General features: G+C 37.2%; 1 non-coding gene across 1 annotated transcript; it reads left to right on the forward strand.

The window, feature by feature from the left end:
* The first annotated feature begins 23,202 nt into the window (after positions 1 to 23,202).
* On the forward strand, positions 23,203 to 23,330 carry LOC117724083 (small nucleolar RNA SNORA17). The gene has a single exon (XR_004608771.1). It is a non-coding gene; the product is annotated as a small nucleolar RNA SNORA17 (small nucleolar RNA).
* The last annotated feature ends 1,616 nt before the right edge of the window (positions 23,331 to 24,946 follow it).

A 24,946-nucleotide genomic window follows, 5' to 3' on the forward strand; every position in this document is an offset into this window, starting at 1 on the left:
TCCGGCTACAGCAAAGGCATGTGGGCTGTGGATGCAGTTCATCTGGTAGAAAGCCTACTTAGCACAGCAGAAAGCCGCCATGGTGTCAAACTACTATAAGCCCAGTCTTTGATATGTGGAAGCAAGAGAATGGGGGTTAAGGGTAGACTCACCTATATAAGACTGTTTCAAATAATGTAAAATATGCAAATACACATAGGCTCATAAGTTGGGTTTGAGAGAACTAAACACTTTTGGCAGAGTTTGGTGGTGGCTTTTGCTTTTCCACCGGAAAGATAATCTTCTTTGTTGCTATATTATCTTTAACTCCCAATAATCTGGTGGTGTAAGGGCACAGAGGAACCTTAGCAGACTGTGACTTCCTCCAGGGCTCTCTGGAGGTGATGGCTATTATACTCTCAAGAAGGTGTGTCAACTTGATTCGAGCTAGAGTCATCACAGAGAAATGAGCCTCTGTCTGGCTGTGGAAGGGTATCCTGGTTCTTGGGTTGTGGGTTTGGCCATGCCCCCAGAACCCAGGCTCCTGACATGAGGTTTAATCTTCATTCAACCTTCACCCTTCAGTCACATATACAGGTGAAGGGCATGATAAACAGTCCCCAGGCCCTAGAGAGATTTACATACTAATGAGGTACCTGAAGGCCAGAGGGTGGAGCCAATTAAGCATTCCTCTCCAGCCCCTTCCCCCTCTTCCCCTCCCTATTTAACTCAGGACTGCCCTTGACTGGGCTTGGGGGTGTGTGCATCCAGATCCCTCCACCATCTGCCATGTCAATAAACCCGTTTTGCAGAATGGGAAGGAGTTATCACTCTGGCTAGAAGACCAGGCAAGCCCAGAGCTAGACACCATAATGATGTCGTTATTTCACATTGCCACAGACCCACTGAAAATCTCACTTTGAATTTTACTGTTGTGGTGGTGCTCAGCAGTGAGATCTTTTCTTTTTATTCAAAAAGTATATTTTATTAGTTGGTTATTTTGTTTATTTATATTTCAAACATAGTCTTCCTTCCCGGATTTCCTTCCACAAACCCTCTATCCCATTTCCCCTCCCCTTTGCCTCTAAGAGGATGCTTACCCACCCACCAACTCCTGCTTCACCTCTCTAGCATCCCCCTACTCTGTGGCAACAAGACTCACAGGACAAAGGGCCTCCCATCCCATTGATGCCAGATAAGGCCATCTCTGCTACATAAGCAGCTGAAGCCATGGACCCATCCACAATGCCAAGAAGTGATCACAGACAGGAGCCTAGTATGGCTGTCCTCTGAGAGGCTCTGCCAGCATCTGACTAAGACAGATGGAGATACTCACAGCCAACCATTGGACTGAGCCCAGGGACCCCAATGAATGAATTAGGGGAAGGACTGAAGGAGCTGAAGGGGATGGCAATCCCATAGGAAGAACAACAATATCAATTGACTGAATCCTTCAGAAATCCTAAACCACCAACCAAAAACAGTGAGATCTTTATGAAGAACTTATGTCTGTAATGGGAATTCCTGCCTTTTTAGTGTGTGGTAGCCCCAACCCTTTCTCTGCCCATTTCTCTTAACACACATTTCATGGCCCTGTCAACATTTCTACCATGCTATGATATGACAAGGAAGACTTCTCCAGAAGCTTGTACTGTCCTGTCAGCTTGCAAGTTTTTAGAATAGAGGCAAAAGAAGGATTTTACTAACAAATTATCTAGTCAGTAATATTTTGTTCTGGCAATAGAAGATGGACAAAGACGTAAGCAAATAAAACACCAGAAACCAGAAAAAAAGATGCTAAGAAGTCCCCACTACTGCAATGGACACATATAGAAGTGATGGCAGTATGGAAAGAGGTATGACACATAAAATAAATGTCCCAGTGCAAGAAAGGGCAAGTATGGCCCGTTATTTTAAAATTACATTGATGTCTTTTGAAACAAAGAGAATACACTCATAGATTTCTCTGTCATGATGTTGAATAATGATGTCATTACGGTTATTCTCTGCTTTCTTAGTAATTTCTGGAAATAGACATGACCTCATAAAAATGAACCTCCTCAGTGGCTTCATGTTCAATAACACTGTTAAGTTGTTCATTCTCTCTCTCTCTCTCTTTCTCTCTCTCTCTCTCTCTCTCTCTTGATATTTATTAAAGAACAATGTTTAATGTTTTTTTTATTTAAAAACTTCTTCCTTTACATATAAAATTGTTATAGAAATAGATTTTAAAAATTTGCTCAAACTTTGTATTTTTAGATTTTCAGGGAAAAAATAAGAGTACAGTATAGAGAAAATCCAAGCACTCACATATAGTACTTATTGATAATACTTCAAGCAACTAATGAGCTGGTATTCACATATCGTTAATTAAAGGCCGTATTTCTTGTTTTCATCTAATTTCCTTTTCCATTTTTAGAAGTGCCTATGTGTGTAGGTACATATCACTAATGTGTTCATGTGGATCTCTCTCTCTCTCTCTCTCTCTCTCTCTCTCTCTCTCTCTCTCTCTCTCTCTCTCTGTGTGTGTGTGTGTACAAGCATGTGCATATATGTTAAAATGCCAGATATTAAACTTACTTTTATTCTTCAAGTACATAGAGCATCTAATTGGCTTGGAGCTTGAAGAATAGGCTAGGATGGCTGGCACTGATTCCCAGAGATCTGTCTGGTTCTGCCTCCTCAGCACAGGGATTACACGAATGGGCTGCTATGCCTTGCTCTTCTCTGTGGGTTCTAGCAATTCAACTTAGGTCTTCATGCTGGAGAAGCAAATGCTTTATTGAATGAACTGTCTTCTCATCCCCTAATGCTGTTCTTTTATTATAAAAAAAATTAAAGATAAGACTGTTAGATGAAGATCTAAAAGCCCTATTTAACAGTATCCAGGAAATTATAAAACTGTTACTTATGTTCAGGTAAATTGTACAGGCTTCCAGTGATTATTTTCCCAAAGATTTGTCACAGGTTTCAATATGTTCATATTCCTTCACTTAAATAGTCTGAGAATAACTGAACCACAGTGACTGTATCTTAGAGTGGTATCACTTGTGCATTGCCTACCTTCCCTCCCTCACCTTCCTCTTCTTCTCAAGAGCAACAAAGGAACCTCCTCTTGTCACAGCAGGTACCCTAAAGTCCCTTGTGTGCCCCCCTTTTCACATTCATATTAGCAAGACAATTTATATCACTTGTGTATTTCTTTACAAAAATATTTCTTATTTCTCATGCCAAAAAGAATGACATTTTTCAATGTTATATAATGACAAAACATTCAATGTTTCATATACAAGGTTTTCCCCACAGAGCTCTTGTTTCTAGAACAAATCACATATGTCAACCTTCAAGCTCTTAAAAAAGAAAGTGAAATGGTTCCTTCCTTGTAAGTCTAACCTCATAGCTGGTCTTGGATGCTGACAAATGCATGATACAATCTGTTTTGTTAAGCCAGAAGGAAAGAAAAGGACAGGACAGGACAGGATGGGACAGGACAGGACAGGTCAGGAAAGGTAAAGACTACATTTGTCAGCAACTTTCAAGTTCTTAATGACTTACATTTTTATTTTGTTTGTTTTTAATTTTGAGATTATAATATAATTTTATTTTTCCTTCCTATTCCTCCTTCCATACCCTCTTTGCTTTCTTTCCAATTCATTGATCATCATTTTTAATTGTTGTTGCATAATGCTATAATATTATATTTGCTTAAACCCCTCCTTTTGTAATTCTTTTCCAAAAATTTTATCATTTCTTTTGTTCTTCAATTTTCTGTATTTGTTTTTTTTTTTTAACTTGTCTGCATTTCTAAAAATGTTTATTTTTACTTTATTATGGTTAGCAAAACTATAGTGGAAAATTTTGAACCCACTTGGGACATTACTAATGTTCAGTAAATATATCTTGCTCCTGATCAAATTAATGTAGCCGTTTCTAATTTGGAATAAATCCTTGAAGTGATTTCCATATTCACATTCTGGTCATTTCCTTTATATTAACTATCTGACCAATGCCATTTCTTCAACAGAGCTGGGTGTTTTCTATTTTGCTTTAATTTTATATTCCCCAAGGCTCATTGTTAATTGTGTTTTTTTGTGAATAAGCAACAATCTGAATATTTAAGTCATGACTCCAATATGCTCACATATCTGGGATCTATTAAATAATTTTTTTAAAAAACAGAAATACTTATTAGAGGTAAAACAAATATGAGGAATATATTGCTCCATACCCTTGTATCTGGATTGAAATATAACTCTAGAAACCATATCCTTTCTTGGTATTCAACTTATATCATGTTGTGGATCTCAAAGGGCAGTATTAATAGCTAATGACATTTAATGCTCAATGAAGAAGGAAAATAATGTTATTTGAGTTCATTTTCTCTGTGCTATACCTAAAGTATTTTGCTCTATCATCCATCCTATCATAATACAATCAAGTCTGACTTAAAGATGAGGTAATTACACTCATAGATGTTTAAAAGTTGGATCAAATTCATACTAGTAGGTATTAATGCTTCTTTCACCTACTTTTTAAGTTGACTTTTTTCTTTATTTCTCTTCCAGAGTTCATGAGAGACCACATGTTATTTTGCTGGTATAGTTAAGTATACAGGTTTTAGAAGAATAATATTCCAAGTGTTGTTACCCAAAGATTGTCATATAAATTCAGCTCTGCCGCATACCTTCCCCCAACTTCTTTACCCTCAGATCTGTGAGGATTACAGTAAGATGCTCATTCTCCTGTTATAACTTAACTTGGACATCCAGAAACAAGAACCACATTTTCCCTATGGAATCTGGCTGTCAAAAGTAGTGACACTTCAAGGATTTCAAGACTGAATAGTTAAAGGTGACTTTTAAGCTTATTCTCTTGTGACACTCAGTCACCACAACTAATCAACTGTCAAAAAGTCTAAGTTGATTGTATAGATGTCCTTTTAATGAGAACTTTATAGTTTGGATATTAATATGAATGAGGAGACTTGCAAACCACTAGTAAGTACCAACTTGCTGGCTACTCTAAGCAATGACGTTTGAAATACTCCCCAAAATCTTTTTTTTGGGCTTTCTACTGACATTATGTAGAATGAACTTGGTATTTCTATGAGAAAATAAATACACATGACCTAAATAATCTATTGGTGTGGTTTGGTTTTTTTTTTTTTGCCACCTTTTAAAGATAGTAGTTTATGTTGTAACAAAATCCACTAAAATATGTATCAAGTGCTCTTGTAGATTCATGGAACACTTACAATTGAAAAACACGTTACACTTCTGGAAGTTTCTTTTCCATGAAATGAGCTGAGCTGCCAACAGTTACAAGGGATTCAGGAACTACTGCTTAGTTTCAGGAAAACTTGCATAAATGTGTGATGGTGACTCTACAGTAGACTGCTCTATTACTGAACCTTCTTTGTCTGGTTTGTCAAGAGAAATCTAGGAAAAAGGAAATTAAGTTAGTTTTTCTCTGGATTTGTTGCAGTATCATGAACAGTTGAGGCAACCTTTGCCCCATTTAACAGGTTCCAAAGTCTCTTTTAAATTACAAACTACTTTCTCTGTTACAAGTTAACTCCTATTAATTCTGTAATTTAATAAGTGATTTAACTTGCGATATTTTTCTTGTAAAAAAAACTGGTTTTATTTTGTTAAAGCATATCTCATTTGAGTTCAACTTTTGAATCTCTAAAAGCGTATTTTTTTCCTTCTGTTACTTTTCCCCTAAGGATTGTCATTGACCAAGTACATTGAGGTAATGATTTCTTGTTACTCATCCTTAATATTTGTTTGACAAGTTCATAATGTCATCTAATAAATTTTCAATCTACATGCTTTACCTTGACATCAATATGTGAAATTCTGCACAGGGTTGAGTAAAAATTGTTATTCATATTTATTATCATAGCTAAGAAAAATGTCCACAGATAGGAACTTCGAATTCACACAGATGGCCTCCATTGTTTCTTTTTGAAGGTCTCTGTCTAGGAACAGTTATCTCTACTGTTCAGTGACATAGTTGCATTAGATTTGATTTCACTTCTCTTGGATATTGAACATGAAATGTAGTTCAGACATAGAGCTAATCCATTTAGACACCATCACTCAGTACAGAAGTGTATGAATGGTAGTGTATAGCATGACAGGGGGAAAGTCCTAGCCTTGTCTAACACAATGAATGCAGGTAGAACTTCTAGATCCTCTGATGGTGTCTGGTGGCTGCTTAGTCAATGTTTCTCTTAATCCCTTCTCCACTGTTCAGGGTCCTCCCAGATAATACACCAATAATACAACAATACCCCTCTATTTCTAGGGACTTTCTGTCTAAGAATAAAGTAGTTTCTATAGGGCTTCATCTTAGAAAGCACACAGCACCCTTCTGTTTCCAAAGACATCCTGACTAAGTATTAAGTAGTTCCTATAGGGCTTCCAAGTAATTGCATCAGATAGATGCTAGAAAAGGGTAAAAGTCTTATCTATGTTGTTGAGATAGTAACACCATATTTATCATTACAGAGAGAGTTTCCATGGTGACAGCTCACACTGTAGTACACTCAAAGGATGTGAAAAATAATACCAAAGATAACCCTTATAACTCCCAAAAGAAAAAATGAGAAAAAAATTGCCATATTTTAGGTCCATTTTTAAAGCTCCAAGTTTTAATGGATAACATGCAAGGAATTTAAGGATTAGAGTCTGTTAGAAATAAACCAGAGATTTCTATAAAAATAGAGTAAGGACTATTTTAAAATTAGCCAAATATATGCAAATAAATAAAATTAAATGAAAGAAATGAACACTTAAGATATCTTTGATTAAAAATGATTGGAATAGCACAGGAAAGCAATAGTCAATAGACGCTTGCTTTAATGGCAACTAGAATTAAAATATGACATTTTCAAATGTTTTTATGTATCAATGTGCGTATTGGGAAGACAGGGAAAAGGAGACTGAGAAGGACTAAGAGAAAAACTATTGAAGTATGAGAGAGTTCTTAGATACACGAAAAGAGAGAAGACCCAGTAGAAATCCATCTAAGTACCATGAGAATTGCAGAACAAAAAGCAAACAAAGAGAGAAAAGTGTTCTTTGTAATCATCCTGGCCACATAAGTGTAAAATGAAAGTGCAAAGCCTACTTTTCCAAAAGCAGACAAACATTGTGGTTAGAGTACATTAAAGCTTTTGGTCATTTTCCCATGGTTTTGTTCCCAAATTGTCATGATGGCTGTTTTGTTTTCTTCTTTTATTTGCTTGGATGACATTCTAAGTAATGAAAAATTTAAATGTTTCATTATTCGCTTATATTTTACTCTTCATCTTCTATTAAGCAATGCCAAATGTAAGCGCAATTCAACTCATAAAAAAATCACTACCATTTGAATTCTGCCTCATTCTCAGAACAGACACATATAAACTAGATTATCTAAGGTGAAAGGTATGATCTGAAGCACTTCATGGGGTGAGTGCAGACCCTCAGAGGGACAAGTACTGAAGACTGCATGACCAACACATTATCATGGGTCTGACAGTGCTAATTCATTGAGCCTAGTCCAATTGAGAGGGCTGCTTTAGGCAATCCAATGTCTACTCTTCCTATAGCCTACTGCCTTAGGGCATGGTAGGCAGTAATGCACTCAGTGGTGCCTAACATAGAATAGGTGTTATATACTGTTCCTATGAGCCAGATTTCTTTATCCATATTCAAATTTTTGTTGGTTGATTTTTCACAACCTACCAAGTCATTGGAATAACATTGGTAGAAATTTAATAGAGTAGATGGTCTATTTGCTTGCCATTCAAGCTTTCTAGAAATTTTAAAGACTTTCTTCTTCTTCATGGAAATCATGGCAAGCTCCCAAAATTTCCTTCCCCCTCAAATCTATCGAGGTGTTCATAGAATAAATAGTTCTTTTAATGGTCAAAATTTTCTCTCAGGAGAAGGCATGCTAGTGTCCTTCCATTTCAGGAGTATTCATGGAAATGGCTGTCAAAGAGCTGGTTCTATTATCATTTGCTTAAAATTGGTACTATGATCTGGGCATTTGGTTCTAGATGCTGTACTCAGAGCATTGATTTGCTGCTATTTTCCCATTAGGGATAGAAATGGTTTTGAAAACACTAGGAATGAACAAATTTACAGGATAATCATCAGTCAATTTTAAATATTTTAAATTTGATATATAGAAAATAAATTAAATAAATAATTAATTAAATTAAATAGAAAATAAATTAGATTAAGCCTGGCACTCTCAAAGACTTAATTAATCAGTATTAGTGGATCAATGTGGAAGAAGCCAAAGGAATTTGAGAGAGAAAATCATTGATCATTACAATTGTGCAAAACAGAGAGTTCTCAGAATCATGATACAGGAAGCTTTTCTTCCTGGTTAGTATTTAAGCAAGAGAAGAACAGTTTGTGCTAAAGCCATTGTCCAAGACTGGAATCTTCTACTCAGTAGAGTTGGGTATGAAAAGTAGAAAACTTATCAAGACATGAAGCAACATCTGATGCTTTGAGAAGTCTTAATTCTTTATGACTTCTATTTATTAGAATAGAATTAAATTAGATGAATTTTATCTATTTCAATATCTATTAAATACTTTAATCTATTTAAGGTGTTCTAGTGTTACTATTAATTTCCTTAAGCTTCTGTGACAAAATGACACAGCCATGTGATTTGGCAACAGAAACAATCCCAGAGGCTCCTCATCTAACCAGCCATGTTGGTGTCAGAACCATGTTGCTTCTAAAATCTATAAATGAGAATCTGTCCTTGCCTCTTCCAAGTTTCTGATGATTGAGTTCAACCTTGCTGTTCCTTGGTTTGAAGAAGAATCAGTCCAAACTCTGTGTTTTTTGTTAAAATGGTGTTCCTCTCATAAGGGCACCAGTCATACTCAATTCAAAACTATTTTATTGTTCTCATCATAAATATAAACCCAGAAAGTTCTCATTCCTCAATGAAGTCTCATTCACAAGTATCAAGACATAGGAATTTAACACATCTTTTGGGTGTGCACTATTCAGTCCTTGTCATTCAAAGAGCTTAGTATCCTACACTTTGATAATAGCTCCTTGTTTTCTTGTTGTTAACAATTAAACAATTAAGTGCCTAATCTCTGGTCCAATGACCTCATAAATCCTGACTACAAAAGGTCAAAGGCAGGATCTACAACAAGACCTTGAGAAACAGAACAGATTTATTGAATTTTAGGAGAATCTCAGAAAATGAACTGACTTACTCAACACAAGCTTCTCAGCCCACAAGAGGAAGAGAGAAACACAGGGAATTATTTTGGACATTTATTCCAAGATTTATGATCTAGTTTTTCACTGTCCAGCGACTTCATTCCCATAACATCCTATCTGAAGTCATTTAGTATGACCCCAATCTGTCAATGTCTTGAAATAAGCCCTTTTTTTGCATCCAGTCCTTAATTTCTAGTTGCTTTATGGGCTTATGTTGATTATCAGCAGTGAGTAATTGGGGTGAGATGTAACATATTTTCCAACAAAAGGATAAATGGTCTGGCATTTAGAAAAGATATAAAAATGATATTTCAGTTTAGAATCAGGAAAACTAAGAACATGTGTTCACTAAGGCTTGAAGGGACAGATATGATCCAAGAGTGATAAACAAAATCTTGAAAAAAAAATGCAGTGGCTTTTAACCCACAGTTGTAAAATATATTATGTACCTACAGCAATTAGAATTAACATAAAGGCAGACATATAGATGATTATATTAGAATTGGTTAGAAATAAGCTTTTGTATTTGGCCAGTAGACTTTTAAATAGTGTTCACTCTGCTGGCTCAGTGGGAAAAAGGGTGGTGGTATTAGTACAAATGGTTCTGTGACATGACGAAGAGAATATAGATGTGTAGTGTATGATAGTGTACAACCAACTCTAAAAATAACATAAAAGTGTAGTATTGTGAATGTCATACTACTATTATTTTTGATTGACAAATCACAGATGTACCCATTTATAGTATAAAATGTGTTGCTTTAATATACATATACAATGCTTTATCAAGATAATTTATATACTTACCATTTTGCTTTTGTATACATCTAATGGTAAATATTTGAAATATTTACTTATCTTAGATATTTTGAATTAAAAAATTTGTTATTGTTGATTACAAATTATCTTCTGTGCAACAGATCTCAAGATATATCCTACTTGGGTAGCCCTCATACATAGGCAAAAAAAAAAAAAAAATGCAATGGTGCAGATTCTTTGACAAATGGTTGTCCGACAAGGCCATCCTCCCCTACATATACTGCTGGAGTCATGGGTCCCTCCCTATGTGCTCCCAGGCTGGTGGTTTAGAGCTTGGGGGTCTCTGGTTGGTTGGTATTGTTGCTTTCCTCATGGGGTCACAAACCCTTTCTGCTCCTTCAGTCTTCTCTCTAACTTCTCCATTGGGAAACCCTTGATCATATCAGTGGTCAGCTGTGAGCATTGTCCTCTGAATGTGTCAGTCTCTGGCAGACCTCTAAGGAGACAGCTATATCATGTTCTTGACAGCATGCACTTCCAGCCATCTATATCAGTGTCTAGCTTAGGTGACTGTACATGGGATGGAAACCCAGGTGGAATGGTCTCCAGATGGCCCCTCCTTCAGTTTCTGTCCCATGTTTTGTTTCCATATTTGCTCCCTTGAGTATTTTTGTTACTAGTTCTAAGTAGAACTGAGGCATCCCCTCTTGGTCTAAAGTATTAAACATAGTATTATACTGGGACTCTTTCTAATCCTAGGGGTGTATCTATGTGAACTGAAAATATGTTACCTTTAAATTTTTATGCAACAATGTTCACACCATCATTGTTTATAATAACCCCAAAGTCGTTACAATACAGAGTGCTATTGAATGATCGATTGAATAAACAAAGTGTGGCATGTATAGATAATAAAATGCTGTTTGGCAGTAAATAAAACTGTTGATACATGTGATAATTTGGTTGAAGCTTAAAATGTGCTAAATGAAAGATGCTAATTCCCAAACCCAATGCAAGTCAGATTCTCCATAAAGTTGAGGGGGGTGATAAACATGTGGAACTGGAAAGTAGCTGGTCAGTTGCTTAGTACTGATGCAGAAATGGATGGACATGGCAGGTAAAGAATTGACTTATTTGGGGAATAATAGAAATATTCTAATATTAGATTATGGTAAGGTTTTTTCAAATCTATAAATTTACTAATATCTATTTATACATTTCAAACAAATAAATTATGTACTATATTAATGCTATTTCAAAGAGCTGTTAAACTGTTAATATATTATGGAAAAAGGAATCAATTTGCATAGAATAATCATAAAAGGATAATGTAAAGAAATGGTATGTTAAGTGAGGTCTGAAGATATTTATGAATTAGCTAGGTGCAGGTAAAGGAAAGAAGCTAACAGTGGCAGTGATGTGGAAAAAGGAAATACATGTTTTATCAAAGGCTACTGGTTAAAAAATATAACATCATGGCTTCCATAATGTTTACTTTAGTATTTATGCTTTTTATCGTCTCTGAGTCTCCTTTGAACATAAAAGGAATACTGCTACTTCTAATGGTAAAAGTGTAACAACAACAGCAATAACAAAAAAGCATGAAAAACAAGGCTAACTTGATTCTTCAACAAATTAGCATTTCTCCAACAATGAACATTAATGACAGTGAAATACAAAAAGCTCCAGAGAAGTCAAAAGAACAGTTCATAAAAATGTTCAACAAAAATCTAAAATATACAAAATTCTAAGGAAATTCATTGAGAGTGCAGCAAACAGCTGAATGGAATAAAGGGGATGGGATAAATAAGAAAAGAAACAAGAGGTAGGAATACTAAAAAAGTTAATTGTGAAGAATTTGATAGTGAATAAGGAAGTCTCAGCAAAAGACTTATTAATAAATTGGATCAAGCAGAAGGCAACAAGTCAGGTTGATGACAAAAAATGAATGAGAACTTTCAGAAAATGATAAATATAAAATAGTAACAAAATACAAACAAAGAATTATGGAAAATAAATAAAAGCCAAATTTATAAATTAGAGACATAGAGATATAGGAAATACATATAAAGGTATTAAAATTATGCAATAAATCAAAATATTCTCAAACCAAGAGAAAGTAATGACTATCTAGATATTGGAAATATTTATAATACCAAACATAGAAGACCAGAACTATTTTCTTATGTTATATTTTGGTTAAAATATTGCATGCATAGAACAGAAAAAGAATATTAAAAGCTAATGGTGAGAAATTCCAAGTCATATACAAAGGAAATCCCATCAGAACAGCAGATATTTTATATAAAAACTCTAAGAGCAATCAGGGTATGATACTATGCATTTCAAACTCTGACAAACAATGACTATCCACCCAAATTGTTACCGCCTTCGTAAATTAAAGAGAATACAATCTTTCAATTTCGATTAATACTAGCTAAGTCAGTACTACAGAAGATATACAAAAGAATCTTATACTGAAAAAAAATACACATCTTTGAAATCACAGGAACTAATAAACTGGATTAGATTAATAGATAAGCAAATGAAAATTAGTTACCAGTAAAATAATAGGAATTAACAAGTACCATTCAATAATAACTGAATACTGTCTCAAGTCTCAATATAAAAAATGAAAACCAGAAGAATGAATTAGAAATCAGGAGCACAGCATTTTCTGTCGGAAAATAATGAACCTGAATGTCAAAGACAAACATAATCTAAGAGTCAAAGGGGGAAGAAAGGGCCTTGTAACCAAGCAAGCAGAACTGGGAACCAAACAGATACAGCTACATAGCTATCTGACAAAGGAGACTTCAAATCAACATTAGTCTGAAGACACCAACAATTAAATACTACGAGAACAATGAATTATGAGAATACTGCTATTTTAACTATATACTCTAAAAAATGCTACTGGATATAAAGGCACAGATTAACTGTAATATAAAAATAATGTATGGCTTCATTAGTCCAGCAGCAGAAGACAGACAGACAGACAGACAGACACACACACACACACACACACACACACACACACACACACACACACACACAAAAACAAAGTAAATCTTAGCAAATAGAAGAAAATTGAAAACAATTGTACATTCTCTGTGATTAGAATGGAATAAAAGTAGAAACAAAATCCCTCTCCTCAAATAATTTTGGGAACATTGAAGGTCCATGTAAACTGAAACTAGATTCTTGCTTTTCACTTGGCACAAAAATACGTTAAAAATGGGTCCAACACCTTATAGGCAGACATAAAATTCTGAAACTGTTAGAGGACCACACTGAAGAAACACCTCAAAGTATAAGCAATGGTAAGGATTTATGAAAAGGATTCCAGTTGCTTGAGATGAAGGAACATCTATGTGTTGACAATTAGATTGCATAAAATTACAAAGTTTGTGCACAACAAATGAGAACAAAGCTCAATTCACCAGACATATGCATAAAAAACAACTTTTGGTAATGTTTATCAATGTTTTAACCCTTTTACTTCTTAGTAAACAGTCAAGCAACTGAACAATAACTCCTTAATGCATTTAAAGCAAGAAGTGGAATATTTCGATTCAGAAATCTTTTTCTTTTTCCAAGAAATCTGTGTGGCCAGCTTCCATTCCAACTTGTATAAGGCTTACTCGTATTTCAAGAAAAAAATGCTTTCAAATTTGCTTGTGCATGGAGATCACACAAAATCTGGCAATACTCCTGGTAACTTGAGCAGTTGGGTCTGCAAGTCAGCACACCATGGGGAAGGGACCACACTGACAGCTGTGACCTCAGCAAAGAGGTAAATCTAGAAAGAAATTTGCCATGTTGACAGGAGAAGCAGCAATATCAGTAAATTGCTGGAATTCTTTTGTAGAACACAAACATCTCTGTAATGTATTGTCTGGTTATGATTAAGGATGCTGCAGTTTGACCTTTCAGTGTGCCTTAGAGACTTAGAGAAAAAAGGAAAGTTGGGTATGAAAAAAAAAAAAAAAAAACCCTGAATTGACATTAGTGTTTTAAATACTGTCCTGTCTTTAAAAACTGACCATGTAAAAGGTTTGTACTTACCCTGACCTTTTAAAAATGACTGTGTCTTCTGAGGAATGGCTTTACTGGTCCTTAGGTTGATGAGGCAATTGGTAGTTGGCCTATTCATTATCTCTTGATTCTCCTCCTTTGGAGTAGCCAGGAAGGCATACATAGAAAGGTGATAGAACTCTTGGATCTTAGACACTGTCGGCTCTCAAAGGTCGAAGGAATCGCTTCTTTAGTCCCTTTCCTCATGGATTTTGATGCTAGTCTGCCTTCTAAGTATTGATTACAGTGCCTAGGGCCTCATGTTTGCACAGAAAGTGCTTTACCAACGGAGATGTCAGGCCAGCCCCCTTTTTGTTTTTAATTAATTGAGATCAGTTTTTATATCTCTCTTAATATGAACGGTCAGAATAAAACTATATTTTACAGCCATAACAGTAGCTCAGTGTGTTCTTACAGATTATCTTTTGCTAAGCAAGTATGCTAATTCAAGCTAACTATAAACATTAATTACTTAATTAATAAACATTGTTGATTCACACATTTTTCAGAGGCAAAAGACATTTCAAGGAAAACACAGCCCTGTATTTCTTGAAGGGTAAAAGTTGGAAACTCACACACCAGCCCCATTCTACAGTGGTTCCAATTTCAGGTTACTTAGGTCAGTAATTAATGACTTTTCTTTGGAAGGATCAGGCAGGACTTTAGGTTTTGTGAGCCAGACTGTATCTATCACAACTTATTGTGTCTGCCTTTGGGGCATGAAAAATAGTCATAGACAATATATAAATAAATAGGTTTATCTGTGTTCTAATAAAAATTTTCTTTAGGGAAGAGAGGTGCTGGGGATTGAACCTAGGGTCTTGCAAGTGCCAGATAAATGATCTACCACTCACTCAAGTCTCCGTGTTTGTAACTAATAAAGTTTTATTACAAAAACAAACTGGGTTGAGTATAGTGGTGCATACCTGTAATCCAATACTTCTGGAAGTATAGACAGGAGAGTTGGGAGTTTAAAGCCAGCCCTGGCTACATGAAAAGACCAGAATGATTTCATGAAGTTCTAGCTCAAAACAAAGAAATAACAAAAAGTGAAAATGAAAACCAAGTAAGCAAAATAAATAAATAAACCCGAGAAAAACGAACGAATGAATGAATGAATGAATGAATGAGGACAACTAACCAACCAAATAAAACCATCTAACAAAAAAGTGAAAAACAACCAAATAACAATAAAAGAAAGACACACAAGGCTAAATTTTGTCTGTCATTGGTAATGTCCAATACCATGAGGCAGTTTACTCACCATAAAAAAAAATGCAGAGACAGTGAGGATTATCTGGGAGAAATCTGTTTTATGTGTTTTAAATTCTGTGCTTTCATTTCCTGTTCCAAATATATGGATGACAGTAAGAATAAAGTGACTGCAGATAAGTCACATTGTAGTTCTCTAGAGAAGACATCATTGGAGTTCCATTTACGACTCCATTTGCACAAGCTGGTGTTGACAATGTCCAGATGCAGAATGATTCTAAGCAGCTCTACACTGGAGAGCATAGGGCAGAGAAAGTTCAGGTAGGTCCCTTTTGGAAAGTTCTAGAAAAGTAGAAGCCTAAACACTATGTGCAAAATGCCATGATTATAGCTGCTAGATATAATGAAATATCAATGTTCTCTTTTTTCATGTTCACCAGGACTCACCATTCCCAGCTGCAATTCTAGTTGCCTAGATTAAATATTTGCTTTCTGGATTTTTGCAGTTAGTTATATCTTAGGGATTGAGATTTAGCTAATTGGATACATACATGTAGGAGTGCTGCGTATGAATTTAGGAGAGACAGTGTGCTCTTCTTCCGCTGCTCTGCTTCGACATATTGGTTGATGTGCCTACACAGTGGCCAGAGCCTTAGCACCTACACTAGACTATGGGAAGAAAGCTACATGCCGAGATAGACAGAGTCATGGTGAAAGGAGCCTGTGTGCCAAAGCAAGAAAGAGTTCAGTGGATAAGCTTCATCTTGGGAAAACCACTTTCCTGATCATTTCCCTCAACAGGAGCAGGCATGTCTCTGATTCTTGTTTTGGGGCGCTTTTCCTCCTATTGGATTGCCTTGTCTAGCCTCAATAAAAGGGCTTTTGCCTTGTCTTTTTTTTATTGGATTATTTTATTTATTTACATTTCAAATATCCCATTTCCAGGTTTCCCAACAACAAAACCCCTATGCCCCCTCCCTCCACCTGCTTCTATGAGGGTGTCCCCCCCCCACCCACTCCCACATCACCTATCATTCCTCTACACTAGGGGCATTAAGCCTTCACAGTATCAACGGCCTTTTCTTCCATTGATGCAAGATAAGGCCATCCTCTGCTACATGTGCAGCTGGAGCCATGGGTCCCTCCATGTGTACTCCTTGGTTGGTAGTTTAGTCCCTGGGAGCTCTGGGGTGTTTGGTGGGTTGATATTGTTTTTATTGTGTCTTCTTTTTGTTATTGGATATTATATTTACAATTCAGATTTTATCCCCTTACCCCATTCCCTCCACCACCCAGGAACCTCCTATCCCATTCCTCCTCCTCATGCTTCTATAAGGATGTGCCCCCATCTACCTCCTCATCCTCGCTCCCCAACCTCGAATGCCCCCTTACTCAGTGTTCAGCCTTCATGGGATCAAGGACCTCCCCTCCCACCTATGCCCAACAAGGCCATCCTCCCCTACATATACAGCTGGAGTCATGGGTTCCTCCCTATGTGCTCCCAGGCTGGTAATTTAGACCCTGGGGGAGCTCTGGTTGGTTGGTATTGTTGTTCTCCTCATGGGGCCATCAACCCTTTCAGCTCCTTCAGTCTTCTCTCTAGCTTCTCCATTGGGAAACCCTTGATCAGATCAGTGGTTAGCTGTGAGCATCTGCCTCTGAATATGTCAGACTCTGGCAGACCTCTAAGGAGACAGCTATATCAGGCTCTTGTCAGGATGCACTTCCTGACATCCAAATCAGTGTCTACCTTTGGTGACTGCACATGGGATGGATACCCAGGTAGAATGGTCTCCAGACAGCCCTTCTTTCAGTTTCTGTCCCACACTTTGTCTCCATATTTGCTCCCTTGAGTATTTTGCTACTTTTTCTAAGTAGGACCGAGGCATCCACACTTGGTCTTCCTTCTAGATGAGCTTCATGTGGTCTGTGAGTTGAATCTTGGCTATTCCAAGCTTTTGGGCTAATATCCGCTTATCAGTGAGTAGACCATGTGTGTTCTTTTGTGATTAGGTTACCTCACTTACTCAGGATGATACTTTCTAGTTCCAACCATTTACCTAAGAATTTCCAGAATTCATTATTTTTAATAGCTGAGTAATACTTCATTGTGTAAATGTACCACCTTTTTTTTTTTGTATCCGTTCCTCTGTTGAAGGAAATCTGGGTTATTTCCAGCTTCTGGCTATTATAAATAAGGCTGCTATGAACATAGGGGAGCATATGTCCTTGTTATATGTTGGAGCATCTTCTAGATATATGCCCAGGAGTGGTATAGCTGGATCCTCAGGTAATGCTATGTCCAGTTTTCTGAGGAACTGCCAGACTGATTTCCAGAGTGATTGTGTTAGCTTGTAATCCTACCAACAATGGAGGAGTGTTCCTCTTTCTCCACATTCTCGCCAGCAACTACTATCACCCGAGTTTTTGATCTTAGCCATTCTGACTGGTGTGAGGTGGTATCTCAGGGTTGTTTTGATTTGCATTTTCCTGATGATTAAGGATGTTGGGCATTTCTTAAGGTGCTTCTCAGACATTTGAGTTTCCTCAGTTGACAATTCTTTGTTTAGCTCTGAACCCAATTTTTCATAGGGTTATTTCGTTGTCTTGTAGTCTAATTTCTTAAGTTCTTTGTATAACTTGGATATTAGCCCTCTATCAGATGTAGGGTTGGTAATGATCTTTTCCCAATCTGTTGGTTGCCATTTTGTCTTATTGACAGTGTCCTTTGCATTACAGAAGCTTTGCAGTTTTATGAGATCCCATTTGTCAATTCTTGATCTTAGAGCATAAGCCATTGGTGTTCTGTTCAGGAACTTTCCCCCTGTGCCTAGGTATTTGAGGGTCTTCCCCACCTTCTCTTCTATTAGTTTCAATGTATCTGGTTTTATGTGAAGATCCTTTATCCAGTTGGAGTTGAGCTTTGTACAAGGAGATAAGAATGGATTGATTTGCATTGTTCTACATGCTGACCTCCTGTTGAACCAGCTCCATTTGTTGAAAATGGTGTCCTTTTTCCACTGGATGGTTTTAGCTCCTTTGTCAAAGATCAAGTGATCATGGGTGTGTGGGTTCATTTCTGGATCTTCAATTCTATTCCATTGATCTTCATGCCTGTCTCTGTACCAATACTATGCAGTTTTTATCACTACTGCTCTGTAGTATAGTTTGAGGTCAGTGATGGTGATTTCCCCAGAAGTTCTTTTATTGTTGAGAATAGTTCGCGCTATCCTGGGGTTTTTGTTATTCCAAATGAATTTGCAAATTGCTCTTTCTATCTGTATGAAGAATTGATTTGGAATTTTGATGGGGATTACATTGAATCTATAGATTGCTTTCGACAAGATGGCCATTTTTACTAAATTAATTCTGCCAATCCAGGAGCATGGGAGATCTTTCCATCTTCTGAGCTCTTCTTCGATTTCTTTCTTCAGAGACTTGAAGTTCTTGTCATACAGATCTTTCACTTGCTTGGTTAGATTCACTCTAAGATATTTTATATTATTTGTGACTCTTGTGAAGGGTGTCATTTCCCTAATTTATTTTTCAGCCTGTTTATCCTTTGAATAGATGATGGCTACTGATTTGTTTGAGTTGATTTTATATCCAGCCACTTTGCTGAAGTTGTTTATCAGGTTTAGAGACCTCTGGTGAAAGTTTTAGGTTCAGTTAAATATACTATCATATCATCTGCAAATAGTGAAATTTTGACTTCTTCCTTCACTATTTGTATCCCTTTGACTTCCTTTTGTTGTCTAATTGCTCTGGCTAGGACTTCCAGTACTATATTAAATAGGTAGGGTGAGAGTGGGCAGCCTTGTCTAGTCTCTGATCTTAGTGGGGTTGCTTCAAGTTTCTATCCATTTAGTTTGATGTTGGCTACTGGCTTGCTGTATATTGCTTTTACTATGTTTAGGTATGGGCCTTGAATTCCTGATCTTTCTAAGATTTTTAACATGAAGGGATGTTGAATTTTGTCAAATGCTTTCTCAGCATCTAGTGAGATGATCAGGTGGTTTTCTTCTTTGAGTTTGTGTATATAGTGGATTACATTGATAGATTTCTGAATATTGAACCATCCCTGCATTCCTGGGATAAAGCCTACTTGATCATGATGGATGATTGTTTTGATGTGTTCTTGGGTTTGGTTTGCGAGAATTTTGTTGAGTATTTTTGCATCAATATTCATAAGTGAGATTGGTCTGTAGTTCTTTTTCTTTGTTGGATCTTTGTAAGGTTTAGGTATGAGTGTAATTGTAGCTTCATAGAATGAATTTGGTATTGTTCCTTCTGTTTCTATTCTGTGGAATATTTTGAAGAGAATTGGTATAAGGTTTTCTTTGAAGGTCTGATAGAATTCTGCACTAAAACCATCTGGTCCTGGACTTTTTTTGGTGGGGAGACTTTTAATAACTGCTTCTATTTCTTTAGGGGTTATGGGATTGTTTAGATGGTTTATCTGCGCCTGATTTAATTTTGGTACCTGGTATCTGTCTAGAAAATTGTCCATTTCATTCAGATTTTCCAATTTTGTTTAGTATAGGCCTTTGTAGTAGGATCTGATGATTTTTTAAATTTCCTCAGTTTTTGTTGTTAAGTCTCCCTTTTCAGTTGTGATTTTATTAATTTGGATACTGTTTCTGTGCCCTTTGGTTAGTCTGGCTAAGGGTTTATCTATCTTGTTGATTTTTTCAAAGAACCAGCTCCCAGTTTTGTTGATATTTTGTATAGTTCTTTCTGTTTCTACTTGGTTGATATCAGCCCTGAGTTTGATTATTTCCTGCCGTCTACTTTTCTTGGGTGTATTTGCTTCTTTTCATTCTAGATCTTTCAGGTGTTCTGTCAAGTTGTTAGTGTATACTGTTTCCAGTTTTTTTTTTGTAGGCACTTGGAGCTATGAGTTTTCCTCTTAGTACTGCTTTCATGGAGTCCCACAAGTTTTGGTATGATGTGTCCTCATTTTCATTAAATTCTAAAAAGTATTTAATTTCTTTCTTATTTCTTCCTTGATTTAGTCATCATTGAGTGAAGTGTTGTTCAGTTTCCATGTGTATATGGGTTTTCCATTGTTTTTGTCATTATTGAAGACCAGCCTTAGTCCAAGGTGGTCTGATAGAATGCAAGGGATTATTTCAATTTTTTGTGTCTGTTGAGACTTGTTTTGTGACCAATTATATGGTCTATTTTGGAGAAGGTACCATGAGGTGCTGAGAAGAAGGTATATTCTTTTGTTTTAGGATGAAATGTTCTATAGATATCAGTTAAATCCATTTGGTTCATAACTTCTGTTAGTTTCATTGTGTTTCTGTTTAGGTTCTGTTTCCATGATCTGTCCATTGCTGAGATTGGTGTGTTGAAATGCCCCACTATTATTGTGTGAGGTGCAATGTATGCTTTGAACTTTAGTAAAATTTCTTTTATGTATGTGGGTGCCCTTGTATTTGGGGCATAGATGTTCAGAATTGAGAGTTCATCTTGGTACATTTTTCCTTTGATGAGTATGAAGTGTCTTTATCTTTTTTGAGTACTTTTGGTTGAAAAATCGATTTTATTTGATATTAGAATCGCTACTCCAGCTTGTTTCTTGGGACCATTTGCTTGGAAGATTATTTTTCATCCTTTTACTCTGAGGTAGTGTCTGTCTTTTTCACAGAGGTGCGGTTCCTGTTTGCAGCAAAATTCTGGGTCCTGTTTACATATCTAGTCTGATAGTCTATGTCTTTTTATTGGAGAATTGAGTCCATTGATATTAAGAGATATTAAGGAAAATGATTGTTGCTTCCTGCTATTTTTGCTATTAAAGGTGGAATTATGTTTGTGTAGCTATCTTCTTTTGCAGTTGTTGGAAGATTACTGTCTTGCTTTCTAGGTTGTAGTTTCCCTCTGTGTGTTGGAGTTTTCCATCAATTATCCTTTGAAGTTCTGGATTTGTGGGAAGATATTGTGTATATTTGGTTTTGTCATGGAATATCTTGGTTTCTCTATCAATAGTGATTGAGAGTTTTGCTGGGTATAGTAGTCTGGGTTGGCATTTGTGTTCTCTTAGGGGCTGTATGATATCAGTCCAGGATCTTCTGGCTTTTATAGTCTCTGGTGAGAAGTCTGGTGTCATTCTTATAGGTCTGCCTTTATATGTTACTTTACCTTTTTCCCTTACTGCTTTTAGTATTTTTCTTTGTTTTGTACATTTGATGTTTTGATTATTATGTGATGGGAGGTATTTCTTTTCTGGTCTAGTCTATTTGGAGTTCGGTAGGCTTCTTGTATATTTATGGACATCTTTTTCTGTAGGTTAGGGAAGTTTTCCTCTATAATTTTGTTGAAGATATTTACTGGCCCTTTAATTTGGGAGTCTTCACCCTCATCTACACCTATTATCCTTAGGTTTGGCCTTCTCATTGTGTCCTAGATTTCCTGTATGTTTTGGGTTAGGAGCTTTTTGCATTTTTCATTTTCTTTGACAGTTATGTCAATGTTTTTCATGGTATCTTCTGCACATGAGATTCTCTCTTCTATCTCTTGTATTCTGTTGGTGACACTTGCATCTCTGACTCCTGATCTTTTTCCTAGGATTCCTATCTCCAGGGTAGTCTCCCTTTGAGATTTCTTTATTATTTTTACTTCCATTTTAAGATCCTGGATGGTTTTGTTTAATTCCTTCACCTGTTTGTTGTGTTTTCTTGCAATTCTTTAAGGGATTTTTGTGTTTCCTCTTTAAGGGCTTCTACCTGTTTACCTGTCTTCTCCTCAAATTCTTTGAGAGTGTTATTTATGTCCTTCTTAAAGTCCTCTATCATCATCATGAGAAGTGATTTTAATTCTGAATCTTGCTTTTCCAGTGTGATGGGATGTTCAGGGCTTGCTTTGGTGGGAGAACTGCGTTCTGATGATGCCAAGTAATTTTGGTTTCTGTCGCTTATGTTCTTGTGCTTGCCTTTCACCATCTGGTTAACTCTAGAGCTACCTGCACTCACTGTCTCTGACTGGAGCCTGCCTTTCCAGTTATGTTGCTTGTGTCAGAACTCCTCAGGGTCCAGATGTCTCTGTGATCCTGAGCTCCAGCTGCTCTGAGTACAGTGTCTCCTCTAGGATGTCTCAGGATATGGTCTCCACTGCTCTGAGTTCAGTTGCTCCTCTAGGATGTCTCGGGATACAGTGTCTTTACAGGAACAGACTGAAATGATCGACTGGTTGTCTGCCCCAGCCACAAGGCCCAGGCAAGGGACGGAAGGGGAATGGTATTCTGCAGGGGAGGGGTTTGGGTTCCTGGTGGGTCCTGAGCACTCCCTGCTCCCAGTTGTAGCTCTGGGGCATAGGGCAGTGGGCGACTGTTCTTACCAGCTGCTCTGTGTTCAGTGGCCCCTCTAGGATGCCTCGGGATGTGGTGTCCACATGGGAGCAGAGCAGCTGGGTGTCTGCTCCAGCCACAAGGCCCAGGTGAGGGGCGGAAGGGGCTTGTGTCTTCTTTTGACATGTTTGGTTGTTGTCTCTTGGAGGACTGCTCTTAATGGAAACAGAGAGGTAGTAAATCTGAGGGAGAGGAGAGGTGGGGGTTGACTGGGAGGAGTTGGGGTGGGGGAAATGGGTCAGGATGTAATACAGAAGAAAAGAATCTGTTTTCAATTTTTAAAAAGTGAGAGTGAGATCAATGTCTTATTTCTAAGGAATATTATTATCGGGGTTGAAGAGCTGGCTCAACAATTGAGAGCACAAACGGCTCTTGCAGAGAATCTGAGTTGGATTTCAAGTACTATGTGAGGTAGTTCGTGACAACCTATAACTGAATCTGATGGTGACACACTCACACTCATATGCATATACCTCCCAAGCATGGACACACAGATACAATTAAATTAATGAAAAAATTTTACAAAGAAATAATACTATCATTTTATTACCTCTTGCTATAAAAACAGAATTTTCACCTGCCCCTAAAAAGGCATTGCAGGTGTGGCGGCTGTGTCACATGTGTGTCAGTAGGTGGCAGAAAAGAAGGAGGCCATGTCTACAGTCAGTGTTCTGACCTAGCTGAATCATTAGTAGCCTAACATTCCCATAAAAAAGCAATCTTGAGATGGCCATCAGTCTGGGGCCCTGGGCCCTGACAGGGAGCTATTCTGAGACATCCACCATTTCAGCACCAGGGAGGCTTGGACAGGCTCCAAGGATGGGGACAAGTTGGAGACTAGAAGAACCCTGCCTTGGGCTTTAGCCCTGGGCAGGGTGGAAGTGACCCAGAAAACTGGTCCTGCCCTCACCTGCTGCAGCACTTTCAAGAACACACCCTGTACCTTGCCTGGGCAGCACAGTAGAGCTGACTTCGGTAGCAGGGGCATTGGCAAGCCACTTCTGAGGGAGTGAGTATGGGAAAGCCTGCCCAGCTATCTGTCTGTCTTGATAGTCTGCTACTTGGTAGAGTAGCAGAAGCCAGAAGCCAGACAAACAAGTCATTGCAATGACCATTTGTAAGCGAAGAATTATAGATACACTCCAGCTTCCACAACAATATTCTCCCCTCTGTTGGCCAGGGAGGTTGCAAGGGTAGAGGGCAGGTATGAGTGGAGGTGGAGCTGAGTGAAATTGGGGTGCATGATGTGACATTCACAAAGAACCAAGTAACAGTTGAAAAGAACCCAGAATTTTCATGGAAATGTCTACTTTGGCTTTATATTTAGAAATTTAGGCCTCAGAAATTCTATGCATGCATTATGATTTGCATAGCACCGGGAATTGGAACTCATATCTAAGTCATTCATAGGGTATCTATGTTATTCCAGGACTGGAGAGGGAGCAGAAAAGATGAGAGCACTTGAGTTCATTCCAGCATGTATTTGATTGCCTTAGCTTAATGTTAGATGTACAGAGTTAGGTTAATTCTGGATAAAATGCACATAATAAATCCTCTGAAGTTTATACTGCTATTAACCTCATTACAGGGTTCAGAAGGAGAAGGTCATCTCCATGTTTCCACTGGTTTTGTGAAATTTCCTGTTCTATTCTAATAAGTATCTTATTTGCTACGTAATTGCAGTTGTGCTTTTCCTGAAGATGCTCCTTAAGTTTTCCTGCTTTAGTTCAGTAATTACATAGAGTGGGAAGATGGTTAGCATCACAAGGGGCAGCATCCTGCATTGCAGCCTCACTGATATCATCAACAGAAGGCTCTTGGTTCATTCACTCAACAGCCATGGACCCTTACTCTGTAGTTACCTGGACTATAGCAAAAAAAAAAAATAAATAAATAAAAAAAAAAAATAGGGCAGACAATACAAGATGAGAGTTACTGTTTCTTTCATGTTTTTTTTTTCTTTTGTGGAAAAGAAGATGCTTATCTTTCCTGTTTCTTGGCTTGAATATTTGATTTTGTCTTTCTCATCTTGTAGTGAGCTTATAGCCACTTTTTTTCTTGTAAAGAGACTCCTTAGTTGTTTTCAAGATTTTCCCTTGTCACTCATCTGTATTTCTGATTTTCCATCTTTCCTTTAACAAGGCTTATTATTCATCTATTTGTGTGGTTTTTAAAAGTTTCATGGGGGTGGGCTTCTGTTTTAATTATTTCGTTTTGTTACTTAATCTACTGCAGTTTTCCTTCTACCATAGCAATCTCCTGAAAACCCTCTATCCATAATTCCCCATAACCACTCATGAGATTGTGGAAGGCTCTTCTT

This window comes from Arvicanthis niloticus, chromosome 19 (genome assembly GCF_011762505.2).
Source record: "Arvicanthis niloticus isolate mArvNil1 chromosome 19, mArvNil1.pat.X, whole genome shotgun sequence".
NCBI classification, from domain to species: Eukaryota; Metazoa; Chordata; class Mammalia; order Rodentia; family Muridae; genus Arvicanthis; species Arvicanthis niloticus.